Source organism: Telmatherina bonti, assembly GCF_933228915.1.
Source record: "Telmatherina bonti genome assembly, chromosome: 3".
NCBI classification, from domain to species: domain Eukaryota; kingdom Metazoa; phylum Chordata; class Actinopteri; order Atheriniformes; family Telmatherinidae; genus Telmatherina; species Telmatherina bonti.
The window spans coordinates 38,846,015-38,861,280 of record NC_136621.1 but is presented as its reverse complement, the minus strand read 5'-3'; the positions used below and the strand labels follow the sequence as shown (position 1 = coordinate 38,861,280).

The following is a 15,266-nucleotide window of genomic DNA, read 5'->3' as shown; positions in this document are numbered from 1 at the left end:
CCAGAATCAGTACTTGACCTAATATCATTTCAGACTTTGACCAGAGCCGTTTCAGGTCTGTGATGAGGTCAAAAGCCTGACTGGAATGTACCAAGATTTCCTTTTTAATTTAAGAAGTTATTAAGCTGATTGAGCACAACTTTCTCACTTATCTTGAATATAAGAGAAAGGTTAGAGACAGGTCCGTAGTTGTTCTCTAGTTCAGGAACTAGAGTCCTTTTCTTTAGGAGTTGCTTAATAGCAGCTTTCTGTAGAGACTTGGGAAAAATACTCAGCAAGACAAAGCCAAACCACATTCTGCAGGTGTCGCACCACCATGGCTTGACTGGCCTGTCTGCAGTCCAGACCAGTCTCCCAGTGCTTTATGACACGCAGAATACCACAATGGAGACCCCAAACAACTCAAGCTGAATTTCACCTTGAAAGCTTCAACAGTCCTGAGTTCCAGAAGGCTTGGCGGAAAGGTGACGTAACAGAGCGGTAAAAACAACCCGTCCAGCTTTACTCCAACATGTTGCCAGAATCACATTCAGGATGAGTACATATTTGTTGTGGGTTCTGTTGAATGTAGCTTAAAAGTATCTGCAAATCATTTAACTCTGTTTAAAGCATCTCATGAACAATATATTCATAATCTACAAGTTGCTTTGGTAAAATCAAACGGCTCCCTAGTTAATCCATTTACCAGACCAGGAGAGAACAAGCAGACAGTACTGGAAAGACCAACATGTCTGCTTACTTTACCTGGGCACCCAGCTTGTCTTCCCAGACAGGACTCAGGCCAGATGTGTGACGTGGTCTACAGCTGCTAAAAATGTCCTCATCCATCATTCCAGACTGTCGAAACCAACTTCGGACCACATGTCTACGGGAGCACTGATTCAGTATTTTCAGGCTCTTGCCGACAGCCGCAACCTCATTTAACCCAAAGCAATTAGGGAGGCTGTTAGAGAGCCGAAAACACACAGAAAAAAGCTAAACGAAGGTGAAACATCTGCAAACATCTGCTGAGAAGAATCAGTAAACAAACTAGTTTTATATGAGACACGAAACAACCTCAGTGGATTGTTCTTTCTTCAACGCGTCAGAGTCGCGGCAGTTCTGACCTTTTCCACAGGACAGTGGGATTATGGAGAGAGAAATACCTGCTATGAGAAAGTGTTAAAGGAATGGAAAACAAGGAGAAGGGGGGGGGGGAACAAACGGCAAAAAGCCTCATGAGAAGGAATGATGAGGGAATCTGTGTTTTTCTGCAGAAGAAAATCTTCACACAGGCAGAAGATTTAACTCTGACATGCTGTTACTGCTGAAAGGACAAGGGATGTCGAGCCCCACGTCAAACGCGGTTCATTCTGAATAAATCATTCAGAAAATTTTTTACCTTCGTGTTCACATGGGATCAGTGATTCCGACCTGAAGTTTTCATGGAAAACAACTTTATTTCAGCTCTGATTGGACAGGCTGTGACGTGACGTATTTACGTCTGCAGGATGCCTCCACTTCCTGCGTCCATTCACCATACCAGGGATCCCCAATCCTGGTCCTCGAGGACCAGTGTCCTGCAGGTTTTCCAAGTGTCCCTGCTGCAACACACTGCATTTAAATCAGGGTGTGTTTACCAGACATATGCAGAGCTTATCTGAGTCTGAGCCAGGTGTGTTCCAGCAGGAACACTTTGCAAACCTGCAGAACACCGGTCCTTAAGGACCAAGATTGGGGATCCCTGCACCATACAACACGAAAGAACATAAAATAAAAACCATTTTCACTTTAATTTATAGTTTTGAAGCAGCAGCTCGACTCAAGCAGACTACTTTACCCTCGTCAGCTGAGGACGACAACTGACGGGCGCGGATCAGGTCCGTTATCGCGGCAGAAAAAGGGAATGAGCATGCTCAGAATGACCGGAATTCATCTAAAGCAGAATGAACTTAAACACGATTGAAGAATTAATCAGTTCACATTTAAAAATAAGAAAAAATAATCAGCCACTTCAGATTTAAGTTAAATTCAAAATGGTCTTTTTTTTTAAAATTCAGAATTAAGTGTTTACAACTTATTTTGATATTTTTTACAACAGGATTTAATTAGATTTCTGGATTAAAAAGGATTAAAGCACTGATGTTAAAGTGACCACCACGGGAGTAAAACTCACCTTAACAGTAAATGTTGCTGTGAAACATCTCACAGAGGTTTGACCCGACAAATTAAGCTGAAAGTGCAAACGATTAGAAAACAGATGGTTTTTATATGAGACCATTCCCTTCCTGGTGGTCAAGAAAGACCTAAAAGACTGACCAATGGCAGTGCTGTAAATCCAAGGTGGCGACTCGACTGCAACACAAATTCACCATAAACATGAAACAAACTGTAAAAAAAGAGCTGTAGATACTGTATATTTAATATAAGTGAATATAAACAGCATTTTTTTCAGATTACATCTGAGAAATCTCCATTACTTCACTTCCATCTCCAACTTGGCTGAAGTTTAATCGCCATGGCAACAGAGATATGACCTGCAGCTGATACTGTTTAACTTGGGAGATTGAGTTTGAGGAAGTGATGGAGTTCAGTGCAGGTCAGAAAGATCAGGAGAAGTGACCAAAGACATTACTTTGGGGGGAGTGTGTGTGTGTGTGTGTGTGTGTGTGTGTTGGGGGGCAGTATGGAGGCAGCAGGAAGCAGTTATTGCTTCTAACAAAGATCCTTGGCTGCAATCAGCCTGTAAGTATACAGCAGTATGTGACACCTGAATGTGAAGCATTTTGTAAATACCATAAAATTTAAATGCAAATAATAAGATAAAAACTGAAAGATGTCAGGACAAACATCAGGAGTCAGTAGCAGCGTTACCTCTAGAGTTGCACAAAACCTAAACATCACAATAAAAAAAAAAGTGATGGACACACCTAAATTTCAAGAAACCTCATAAACTATCGCTCAAAAGGTCTCTGCGAGGGACTGGGGACCTGTCCGGGATCAACCCTGCCTCTCACCTGCTACTTGCTGGGAAGGCTACTTTGGGCACTACTCACACATTTATTCCACATTAGCAGGAACTTTCCAGGTTGCATCTTGTTGTAAAGGTGACTTTCAAATGATGTATAACACACAGAGGTGTATAAAGTAGTCGTAGATTTCTGTCCAGCAGCTCTTTCCAACCAGTCACTGAACCAGGTGAATTTAACTAGCTGCGCTTCACTGCAGGTAAACAAACCTGTGAGTAAAAACACCTCTTCTAAATGCATCTGTAGTTCCAAAAACATGGGAGGACTTCTACTTTATATACCTGTATTTATATACCTCTAATAATACGCCACCAGATGAAATTATTAAAGTGGAAAAATATTCAAACACAATTTCCTTTCCTTCTCATAAACATAACCAGCACTCCTGCACGAACATTCAGGTAACGTTTGGATGAAGGGGAAGAAAAGAAAGACAAATAAACTCTCAGCCACTTTCTGATTCCTCTTTGTGGTCTTCACCTTTGCCAAGCCGTCCCATTTTACAGATATCGCTCAGTACACAGGCCAAGAGAACAATCCTGAAAAGCAGCCATTTCTCAGGGCTACTTTCTGCGAGTGAGTCCTGTGTGAACTATAGGCGAAGCACTGCAAAAGGCAATTACTTTTAGCCTGGTTCTTTCATCTCCCGGTATTACTGAACTTTCTATATGTCACTTAGCAGCAGTGACAGAAAAGGCATGAAGGTGCTGACCACCCACCTCTGTAATGACTGCAGCCACCCTCCGTGAGCCAGTCCCTCTGGGCTGTAATGAGCAGGGAGACCCGTGTCTTTCCACCTTCTCACACTAATACATCTCAGCTACCTTCTCCCACTTAACTGGCACCACATTCTGCTTCATTTCCACCGAGCTGCTCTGAGAACGTTGTGAGGAGTGCATACTCAGCTGAGAACCTCTGGACTGAATTAATTCAGGTTTGTATGTGACGGTGTTCAGGTGAGTGGGAAATGCGGGCAATTTTTCAAAGATTCCCAACAAAAGGTTGTAAAATATTAAGAGATTTATTTGTTATGACTTTTAGGTTCCCTATAACACAAGTACATTAACATCAAGGGAGCAAAAAGTAAAATCTACAGACTTTTTTTTTTTTATCACTAGTGTACAAATCCAGTTTATTTATTCTGGTTTACCCCAAGAAATCATTTTTATTTCTGTTGCATCCACATTGAATAATGTTGAGCCAATGGATTCCAGTGCTGACTGGTAACTACAAACCAGGGTGTGTGTCACACAGAGGAACACAACTCTGGACCTAATCATCCCCACAGTGGCCAATTACAGCTACCCTCTGTAGCCAATTACAAGTCTCAGAGGTGGGCATAGGAACCGTGTGCATGTTATGAACACACACACAGACACACACACTTTCTCCATGGCAGGAGAAAAAGAATGGAGGATAAAAACTACATATGCTTGTTTGATCTTCTTCTAAAAGTGCTACACCAATGGGACTGTGGTGCACAAAAGGAAATAACAAAAGCAAATGTAAGAGTGTCTTCTTCCACACAGCAACACACACACACACATCGTAATGGATGGACCCTAGATGCTTTTTTCTCAGGATTACCAGACCATTTTTCCTTTTAACAAGAAAACTTTGGGATAGTCCGTATTGGTTTATTTATGTACTGACAATTTGCAGCAAATGCTACCTGAAGGTACTTTAATCCAACTTAGATGCAGTCAATATCAATATAAGTCATGAAAATTGTTTTTGTATTGTTCCAGATGGATTCAGTCCCTCAATCCAGATGGTGCATGGGCATCAGTGGTGAAGAAAACTCCCTGTTAACCCTTAAAACTCTGCTAGATCATTGGTAGCGCTGAGTGCTGTTGCTTGTATTCTCAGCTTCCCTGCGAGGGCACCGTACAACATCCTCCCCTGTCCCTCGAACCCCTCGTAGTGGCTTGGAAATGAGGAAAAGAACTCGCTGCTGACGAAGACCTACAACGTATACCGGCTGGATGTGAAGTAGCATTACCCTGGGCCGCCTCCACTGGCGACACAACCAGGTCATGAGGAAATTGGCAGGAAAGCTCGATGGATGCACGGCTACGGCAAACAGCTCCCTAGTTAATCCATTTACCAGACCAGGAGAGAACAAGCAGACAGTACTGGGAAGACCAACATGTCTGCTTACTTTACCTGGGCACCCAGCTTGTCTTCCCAGCTTAGAACAGACAGGACTCAGACCAGATGTGTGACGTGGTCTACAGCTGCTAAAAATGTCCTCATCATAGCAGAGAAGATGGTATAGCAGTGGCTCAAGTACTCTGACCTGACAGGGGAGTGTAGACAGAGAGGCTGGGCAGTGGAAGTGGCTGAAACCATCTCAGGACCCCATAACTGCCCACAAAGGACACTGGAAGAGGTGTTGCAGGCAGATATGCCAAGAAGATAGACCACCGTTTGTATATTATAACTGTTTCTCAGCAAGAGTCAAGGATGTTTTCCAGGCATTTACATCCTGTCCAGGAGGTTTACAATCCAATGACAAAATCCACAATAAGTGATTCATGATAACATTATTTACCACATTTCCATCATTAAAAATAGATACAACTAACACTATTTTGCTAAAAGACCTAAAAATGATGACGAAGCCACTTTTTGTGAAGCTTTCCACCAATCAGAGAGCCTAAATTGACAGTAAAGTCCAATAAGAAGCAGCCAAAGATCAATAAATAAGAAGAAAAGAAGAAAATAATGATCCATTATGGCTGGAATTAAGTCAAGAAAAAGTCCATCCCCTGCGATGGACTGGCGAGCTGTCCAGGGTGTACCCTGCCTGTCGCCCAAAGCCAGCTGGGATAGGCTCCAGCTTCCCCGCCACCCTGAATTGGATTTAGTGGTTTAGAAAATGAATGAATGAAGTCAATAAAAATGTTTTGATGCACAGTGACACATAGAAGCAGCGGAGAGGGAGCTGACTTAGTGAGGACAGAAGTAGCATAAATTACAGTGAAGAAGAAAAAAGTGCAAATATGTGCAGTTTTCCTCAAATATATGTATACGGTCACAATAAAGAAGGGAAAACAGCTGACTGAAATAAGTTTAAATGAACTAAAGTACAATACAACTTTATTTATACGGCACTTTAAAAACAACAATGTTGACCAAAGTGCCACATTGTGGGGGGGTTAAAAAGAAACAGAATAAATAACATACATTAGGACAACTTAAAAAAAAATTCAGACATCTAAAAACAATCAAAAAATAAAAGCAATCAAATTAAAACAATCGAAATAAAATCAGATCTAAAAAGTGCAGAAAGCCCGTTTAAACAAACATGTCTTCAGTCCAGATTTAAAAGCAGATATAGGGAAGGCCTGTCTAACGTGTAAAGGAAGCTCATTCCACAGTCCTGGTGCTGCCACCGCAACGTAAAGCAATAAATATATACATAAAAATATGAGTTTACGTCAGTCTTGCACAATCTTAATCTTAATGATGAAGGTTGGAGGAAGACTGCGCTGTGCGTACCTTGTAGTTCTGTGTTAGTCTGTTTCTGACTGCATCTTCTTTTGTCCATCAGACACACAATGTTCAAAACATCACAAATCCTGTTCCGGCACTTTCTTCAGATAAAAGAAAAAGCAAAGTTTCCCTGCAGGAACGGATCGCTACCCGGGATAAAAGTGGGCAAAGAAAGAAAGAAACTGTTGTTGATGGACTACTTATGGGAAAAATATCCATCAAACATGAGACAGAAATGTTAAACACAATAAAAACCATGGAATAAAACACACCAGATTATAAATCATAAAGATCAATGTTAGCCCAGATAAAAACATGCATGCATACATAAAACATAGACTGTTAAACTGTAATAAAGACGTAAAGTAAGAAATGTTCTGTAGATTCCATCGAGTCAGTAAAAAGTTCTCCGGTGAGAAGGAGTCTTTTTCCAGTTGGAAGGTTGCAGGATCCCTGCTTCCCCAGAGTCCTGAACCCCACGCTGCCTCCTGTTCATCAGTGTGTGAATATGAGGATTTCATAGAGAATCACTGGGAAGTGCTGTGTGAGTGTGTGCATGAGAGGCTGGATGTGGCCTGCAGTGGAAAAGTGGTCAAAAAGACTAGAAAACTGCTACAGAAGTCCATGTACTGCATACGCATGGAGGCTACAGGATCATTCCATTAAACAACTTTCCTCTCTTATCTAGTGAGCATAGACCGTATAATAAAGATGGGCGGAGCCTCCGTGACGTCACCCGTAGGTTTCTGAAGAGCTGAATTGAAGCTCGGTGTGCGGTTCCTACCATCACCATCTTGGTGTCATGTTGTGTGTTCTGTAAATTTAGTCGTGGCCTCTTGTTTTGTATCTTAGTTCTGGTTTCCTGTTTTAGTTTGTAGTTGTCCTGGTTTAGTTCCCCGATGTCAAGTTTCCTGTTTTACTTTCCTGTTCATTAGCTCACCTGGACTCCTTAGATAAGTCATTCCACCTGTGTCTTGTTCTGTTTGTGTGTGTGTATATATACGGCTTGGTTTCTGTTCCTGGATCACTGTGTTAGCTAATGTTAGATCATGTTTCCCTGTTTTAGTTCTGTTCCCCGTGTCAGTTCTGCCTTCATTTGCTTCCTGGATTAAAAAAACCTCAGTTCTGCATCTCTGGCTCCCTTCTGCTGCATTTGGGTTCACACCGCCGCCACCATTATGACACTTGGCAGCATCATGCGTGTTGTCGCTCCAGGAAAATACAAATATGGGCAAAGAGGTGGAGCTGAGAGGGGGGCTGTGAGCGTCATGGTGGATGATTGACATCGAGGAAACTCCAACCTGCATCTAGCTAAAAGCTAACAGAGCTAACCTGAAGCTAACAGGAGCTAACCATCTTATGAAGGTAAGCGGGCTAAAGCTAAGTCACGCTGTTAAGCGGGTAAAAATCACAGTTGTTCTATGTTCTTCTGACTTGAAGTGGGAAATTTGGTACCTGTCAATCAAAAGGACACGCCCCTAAATATGCAGAATTGGGATTAAATTACTTTTAAACGGGCGAGTTAGAAAAAAATTCACTCCCCCCACAGTTGTCATGAAGATAAACCTGACCTATTAAACCTAAAATGGATTTTTGTACCAGGCTGTAAACATGTTTATTCCTGCTGTAAACATGTTTATTCCTGCTGTAAACATGTTTATTTCTGCTGTAAACATGTTTATTCCTGCTGTAAACATGTTTATTTCTGCTGTAAACGTGTTTATTTCTGCTGTGAAGTTGGTCTTTTTAACATGGGAGTCTATGGGGATTTGCTCTGTTTTGCAGCCCCTAGTGGATGAAGGGGGAACTGCAGTTTTATGCACTTCCACACTGGCTTCACTTTTATCTGCTGCAGGTTGCTGCATGGTAGTGAAGCATGCTGAAGATGGCATGACCATGACAAAGTGTGAAGATACCCTCCTAGTACCAGGCTGAGCCTCTGAACTCTGACTGCCACAAGGAATTTGCAAAACCTTAAATACAGATGAGGACAAAATCGTTCTTCAGTCCTTCAGTCAATGAAAGAAAACCTCACAATGGTCACAGAAATAACCTGAACCTGACAAAACTAATACATAAACATTCTATGATATTTAACCAGTGAAAGTCAGATGTTGCTTTCAACCATGCTTCAATAGAATTATTAAAAAAAAAAAAAGAATAAAAACCAACAATTTTGACAACAAAACATGGGAAATGGAATGACCTGATTCTTAAAAGTCCTCTCAGATGTTCCTAAGAAGTTTTTCTGCTCTCTTGTTGGTATGGACGTTTATTAAAAAAGTCTAATGGAAACACTTTTGTGTTTACACACCTGCAAAAGGCCGTTGTACTTTTACAAATAAGTTTTAGAAATATTACTTTTATTTAGGGGCAAAAACGGCAAAGATCCAACAAGGTGGAAACATTCCTCAGAGGTTTTGCTCCATATTGACATGAAACATCACACAGCTGCTGGACATCACGATGAGAATCTCCCGTTCTTTGTTCTTATCAGGACTAACTGGACATATGACTGAAACATGGCTGCACATTCACTAAACTGGTCATATTAGCATGTGGTCACGAATCATAAGCAGCACTGATGAGCATGTTTGGTTCTGCAGGTGAGGTTGCAAATACTTCCAGCTCATTCCAGTAATGACCAAAGCAGTCAACCAGGCGAAGCACAAATTAGCTTAGAGACCTAAACAAGCAATAAGTTGATGATCAGGATGCTGGGACTGTCCAATAACACAGATTCAGCTCGTTTCTCGTTGCTCCAACACAGCCGATGAGCACGAACCAGTTCAGTTTAATCAGTTAAGGTGCTGTTGTTGGATCATTAATATAAAAATAGAAGAAAAAAAACTAATCAGGCCACCTTCAGTTAAAAGAAACAAACAAAAAAACAAACTTAACTCTTTACTTCAGGATCAGTCAGCAACACAAGTTAGGAAAAGTCATTTCAGCCAAATAAAGTGATAAAAATATAGAAAGTATTATAAAATCACCAAATAGCAAACGCAGAAACAGAGAGGTTTTCTGCACATCGGAGGTGAAAATGTCAACGGATTAGCAGACGTTCTGGTAACGTCTGGCTCCAGACGGACGGGGAGGGGCCGGGTCCTCAGTCTGGGAGGAAGATGGCTCCAGACCAGGATCTTTATGGTCATTTTATCCTCTTATGTTTTATTTGATCTTTTACCTGCTTTTAATAGTGTTTCCTGCTTATTTTAAACATCTTTTAATTTTTTTTTTCTTTTCTGATTTCATTGTTTTGTTTTACAAACTTTTTTAAAAAATTTTTTTCTCATTTATCTCAAACACACGTACAGTACAACAGCAAAAATTCACATTTCTATAACGGTATACCTTATTTCATAACTATAACTCATTTATCTATTTTAATTCTTTATTTTTATCAATATCTATTTAGTTAATTTTAGGTTTATTTTCATGTTTTTACTCTAACTTTTAGTTCCTGTGGTGGGGACCTCGGTGGGATCCTCAGTGTGATGGAAGATGTTGCTTCCTTACGTCATCATCCAGCTCTCGGCCTGACAGGGACTACAATCAGTTTATGTAAAATGAGAATGATGGGGGGTGGGGCCTTGTGTGTGATTTATTTGTATGACATAATGAACAGGCAGGTGTGTGTCTGTAATTTGGTTTTGTTATATGCTTGGGTAGGTGATGGTTATGTGGAACACTTTGCTCCTCTTGGGGATGAAAAGGGCTGTAAAATCCATCATCATGATCCATCAGATTTGACTTGCTTATCAAAACCAAACAAACTAAAAACCTGAATAGAAATAAAATGCGAAGAGTTTGACTCTGTGGTTGTGACGCGACTTCCAGATGGCTCATATTTCCTGCAGTCAGATTAGAGCGGCATGCTTTGGCAGTCGTCCAGTAACATCCGAAGCTTTCCAGATAGACTTCCACACACGGAGAAGAAGTTCATTCACACACTCGCTCCTCCATCTGCTGCTCACATGTCAGCTGAAAAATGTAAGACTTTTTTATGATGATCAAATGGTTTTATTTACATTTTCTAGTTTTTTTTTTTTTTTTATAAGCAGTAGCATAATTAATCCTGCCAAACATACATTATACACACATTTCCCCCGACCCTACACACCCCTCAGACCTTAACGCTTCAATAGAAACATTATTAATAGAGAAGATATGAATATGAAGAAGTGGAAAAAGTTCAGTCTTAAATCCATCTGTCTGCCTTTAATGTTTCTGCTGCTTTTTGCCAAAACAACATTTCTTGTTTTGTGTTATGATACCAGGTTGTTTGATTTTGCAGACGGAAGAAATCAAGAAAAGTCAGATTCCAACGGGAGATGTTCCACTTGTTCGGTGGTTTCTGTTTTTATTTCTTGTTTTTACAGCTGTGAGACCAGCAGGTAATGTATGTTTTTTACACATTGTGATGCATTTATTGTGGATCATTGATTAAAATAAGCAGATATAGGTTCAGCAGAATTAAGTTGTCCTGTTATCAAAGCCACTGCAGACCCTGGTTTATTCTGACGACGTAATGTACATTAAGCGTAATCCTTTGTACGGTAAAGTTTGCAGCGTGTTTAATAAATTCTTTGCACAAATTGATTATTAATAAGCTGATTAGTGTTTCTGGAAGATGGAATCGTATCTGCCTGAACAGGCAAAGTTCTGGTTTATCTCTTCTCTTTATAAGGTCAGACTCTTGTTTTAAACTCATCTGCGAGCTGAAAGCAGGGATGTTCAGATAAGACGGCACGCTTTGCGCCTTAAGTGCAGCTTTAATCTGCAGCTAAACTGTGTGTTCTGTAAAGAACTACTGCAAAGCCAATAACATCTCCAGGCTTTTTATATGAAGTCACACATGGAGAATAAGTTAATTCACACATTCTCTCCTCCATCTGGTGCCGACATGTCAAGTGCAAAATTTAAAACGTTCTTTTATTTTTATCATGAACACAAAATGATGCGATCTACAAAGAACTGCAAACACAAAGCTCATTACATCAGAAAGCGGCTTTTATCTAATCATGTATCTTATGGATCAGCATCCTGTTTCCTCTTTAAGCATCATTTACTTTCCTAGAACTGACTTTGTTATTGATGCTTTATGTGACTGGAGCATTTTACATCATCATCGATAACTTGTTAGTGTCTGACTCACTGTTAAAATCATGAAAGTGCAACAGAGGCGCTGAAGCTTTCTGAGCATTTGGATGATCCAAAGATCAATAAAACCATTAGCAGCTTTTCTGTGAAACACGAGACACATTTAAAAGGAGAAACACGATGTTTTTATTTTTATAGCTCATCTTGGTGACATCCCGATTGGCTCGGCTCAACCTTTGCTGTCCATATTTTTCCTTCCTGCAGACATGGACAGACGTGACACATTGCCAGACAAATGATTGCTCTCACTGCACAAGCTTTGATGTTAATGTTTCTGCAGAAAATCATGTGCAGAGATGGACATCAAGCTGTCTGGAATGAGGAAAAGATAATAACTGTACACGCTGGTGTATCTGCTTCTACTGCACGAGTCTCATATCGCACTGCAACTCAGGTTGTGACACTTTTTAAAAATGCGGCTCCCAAGACACCAACTCGTCAGGCACACAGTAGAAATGATCCTGTCATTTCTGACAAGTGAACTCAGGCTTGTAGATGTCCCCGCCATCTCCAAAGGCATCTTTAAAATATGAAACTCCTCCAGATTTTCCCACTTTCTCCTGGTCCCTGCAGACGTGTTGCATGTCTACAAAATGACTGCAAAAGAGTACTGTAGGTGTCAGTGCAATGCGTGATGTGTCTGATATAGATGAGCTGCTGCAAAAGCACGGTAAAGACTGAAATGAGTGAAAGAGCATGGCTGTGTTGATCTGAACTCCATCCTCGTGTCACTGCAGTCATCAGGAAAACAAACAGGAATAAAGACCCAGATGATTCAGTTGTTTCCTTTCAATATCCAGAATTCTGCAGTACTACTTTAGTCAGGCATCTTCATAGAAGATGACATCTTCAGTCATTTTCACATTTGGACCAGGGAGCTATGAGGTAGACGAGATAAAGAGGAGACGGAGAGGCTGAAGGATTTTTTCATTACGGCAGATTAACAACATGTCCAGTAAATCTGCTGGTCTGTGTGTGTGTATGTGTGATGAGTCTACAGTTGTTACCGTCAGCAGAAACATGTTAGCATGCTGACCTGGGATTTAAAAGACACACTGAGGCAGTTCCACAGTCAATATGAGGTCAATAAAGCAACAAATAAATCAACAGGACCTTTGCAGGTCTTAGCTTTAATCACTGGGTTAAGCAGTTAGAATTCAAGGTTTATAATCAGCAGTGTCTTTAACACACTGCTAAAACTAAAGCAGCTACACTGATGTAATGACTTTAAACTTAAATACTTTATTTGAATGGGACAGTACACATTAATGCATGTATATGAACCCTTCAGACTGATGGGCGGACCCTCCATGACGTCACCCGTAGGTTTCTGAAGAGCTGAATTGAAGCTTGTTCGGCAGTTCCTACCATTGCCATCTTGGCAGCGTCACCTTTTTTGTTTCTTCCGTAAAAAAAAAAAACATGGAAAAGAGGTGGCGCTGAGAGGGGAGCTGCGAGTGTCGGGGAGGATGACTGACATCTAGTGAACTCTGACCTGCCTGTAGCTAAGAGCTAACCAAGCTAACTCAAAGCTAACCAGTGTTAACCAGCTAATAGAGGTTAGCGAGCTGAAGCTAAATCCCACTGATAACCAGGTAAAAACCGTGGCTGTTCTCCATTCCTCCTTCTTGAAGTGGGGTGTCAATCAAAAGGACACACCGCTAAATATGCCAGATTTTGAGATTAAATTACTTCAGAGGAGTTAGAAAATTCACTCCCCTCACAGTTGTCATGAAACATATTAAACTGAAAATGGATTTTTGTCTGCGATGGACTGGCGAGCTGTCCAGGGTGTACCCTGCCTGTCGCCCAAAGCCGGCTGGGATAGGCTCCAGCTTCCCCGCGACCCTGAATTGGAATAAGCGGTTCGGAAAATGAATGAATGAATGAATGAATGAATGAATGGATTTTTGTACCAGGCTGCAAACATGTTTATTTCTGCTGTCAAGTTGGTCTTTTTAACATGGAAGTCTATTGATATTTGCTATGTTTTTTAGCCCCTAGTGGATGAGGGGGGAACTGCAATTTTTGGCACCGCGGACGCTTCACTTTTCAGGCTGGAGGTTGCCGCCTGGTAGTTCCATAAATGAAATACAAGCATCACAAACAGTAAAACAGTGCTATGAATAAGAAAGCTAGTAGGAACACTTTGAGTGTAAGATTGTCACTGGTAAACGACATCTGCGTCAAAGTCCTTATTAGAATGTAAAAATATTACAATAACACAGATCACTAACAAATGTCCGTGTACCACCTGCGGTAGAACTAACGCACATTAACATGTGATTTTATTCCTAAATAAATTTACATTTTGTGTGTATTTTTTACTAAAAACTCACATTTTGGAACGATAGGTGGAAAAAAAAAAAAAAAAGGTAACCTTATTTTCTGAGAAAGCAGGAGCAAAGCTAAAAGGACAAACCAGGTTCAAAGACACCAGTTGGAAATCATTTTAAAGTATTTTCCTAACTAGCTAACCTTTAAAATATTGACATTTAGCTCTACATTCTTAGAAAAAGACTTTGTCTCTGTGTAAGTAAAACTGATTGTGTAGGGACATTAACTGATGTTAGCATGAAGCTATGTAGCATTGCTAATCTAGTTCTATGTTAGCACTACATTAGTTTTAAGACAATAGTCATAGACATATTTAGTTTTCAGTGAGTGTACATATCAACTCAATTAAACAAGATTTTCCCCAATGGTGCTAAAATTAAAATTACTCAAAGGGTACATCAGTACCCATGTTACATAGCTCTGACTAAGCTAGCGCTACATGAGCTACAGTAGCCTTTAAACAGGAGGACAGCAAGGCTTTAAAGTAGCAACAGCATTAAAATGTGGAAAAATTAATCCTGTAGTCAGTTTTATTTTTCACAAGAGCATATAAAAATAAAGAAAAAGGGACATATTTCTGACTTTGTAGGGAGAAAATACACAGTTCACGACAGCTCCTAACACTGTCCAAAGTCGATCCTCGGGGGCCGCAGTCCTGCGGGTTTTCCATGTTTTCCTGCTCCAACACACCTGGCTTCTGCACAATGACTGATTGGTTTGAGTCAGGTGTGTTGTAGCAGGTATACATGGACAACCTGCAGGATTGACCTAACATGCAGCTAGTCAGACATGTCATTATGGTCAGAACCAGTCTACTACCATCGCCAGACAGGAAGCAAACCACACCTGCTATGGGGAGAAGCTGTTGATCCTCTTACTACCACATAAAGCGCAACATATTGTACCCCAGAACAACCAACTTACCTTTCTAAAACCCCTTTTGATTCTAATTTGAGCAACGTTAACAGTGTGTGTGAGCAGCGAAACATTCAACACATTAGCAGTCACCAGCAGTTGTTGGGGTGGAAAAAATATTATGTGAATCCCTTCCCGCACACACAAAAAAGATATTCCTGATATTTGTGTTTATTTCATGTGTTGTCAAATTTCAGAATCCTAAAGACACAGATTATTTTAATTATTTTTATTTTTTTATTAAAAACTAGCAAAATGTTTCTGTTGTATGGGCTAACAATGCTAAATCATTGGTGGTTTATCCAAATAAAGATGGTTTTTAAGCAAAAACACAAGTTTGCTGCA

At 40.5% G+C, this 15,266-nt stretch overlaps 1 protein-coding gene across 1 annotated transcript in view; it reads right to left on the bottom strand.

Annotated features, from left to right (window-relative positions):
* The window catches only part of LOC306774979 (alpha-1,6-mannosylglycoprotein 6-beta-N-acetylglucosaminyltransferase B-like), a gene marked incomplete at both ends in the record, with an annotated part of 197,786 nt that overhangs the window by 62,995 nt on the left and 119,525 nt on the right, over positions 1–15,266 (bottom strand). The window lies entirely within an intron of this gene.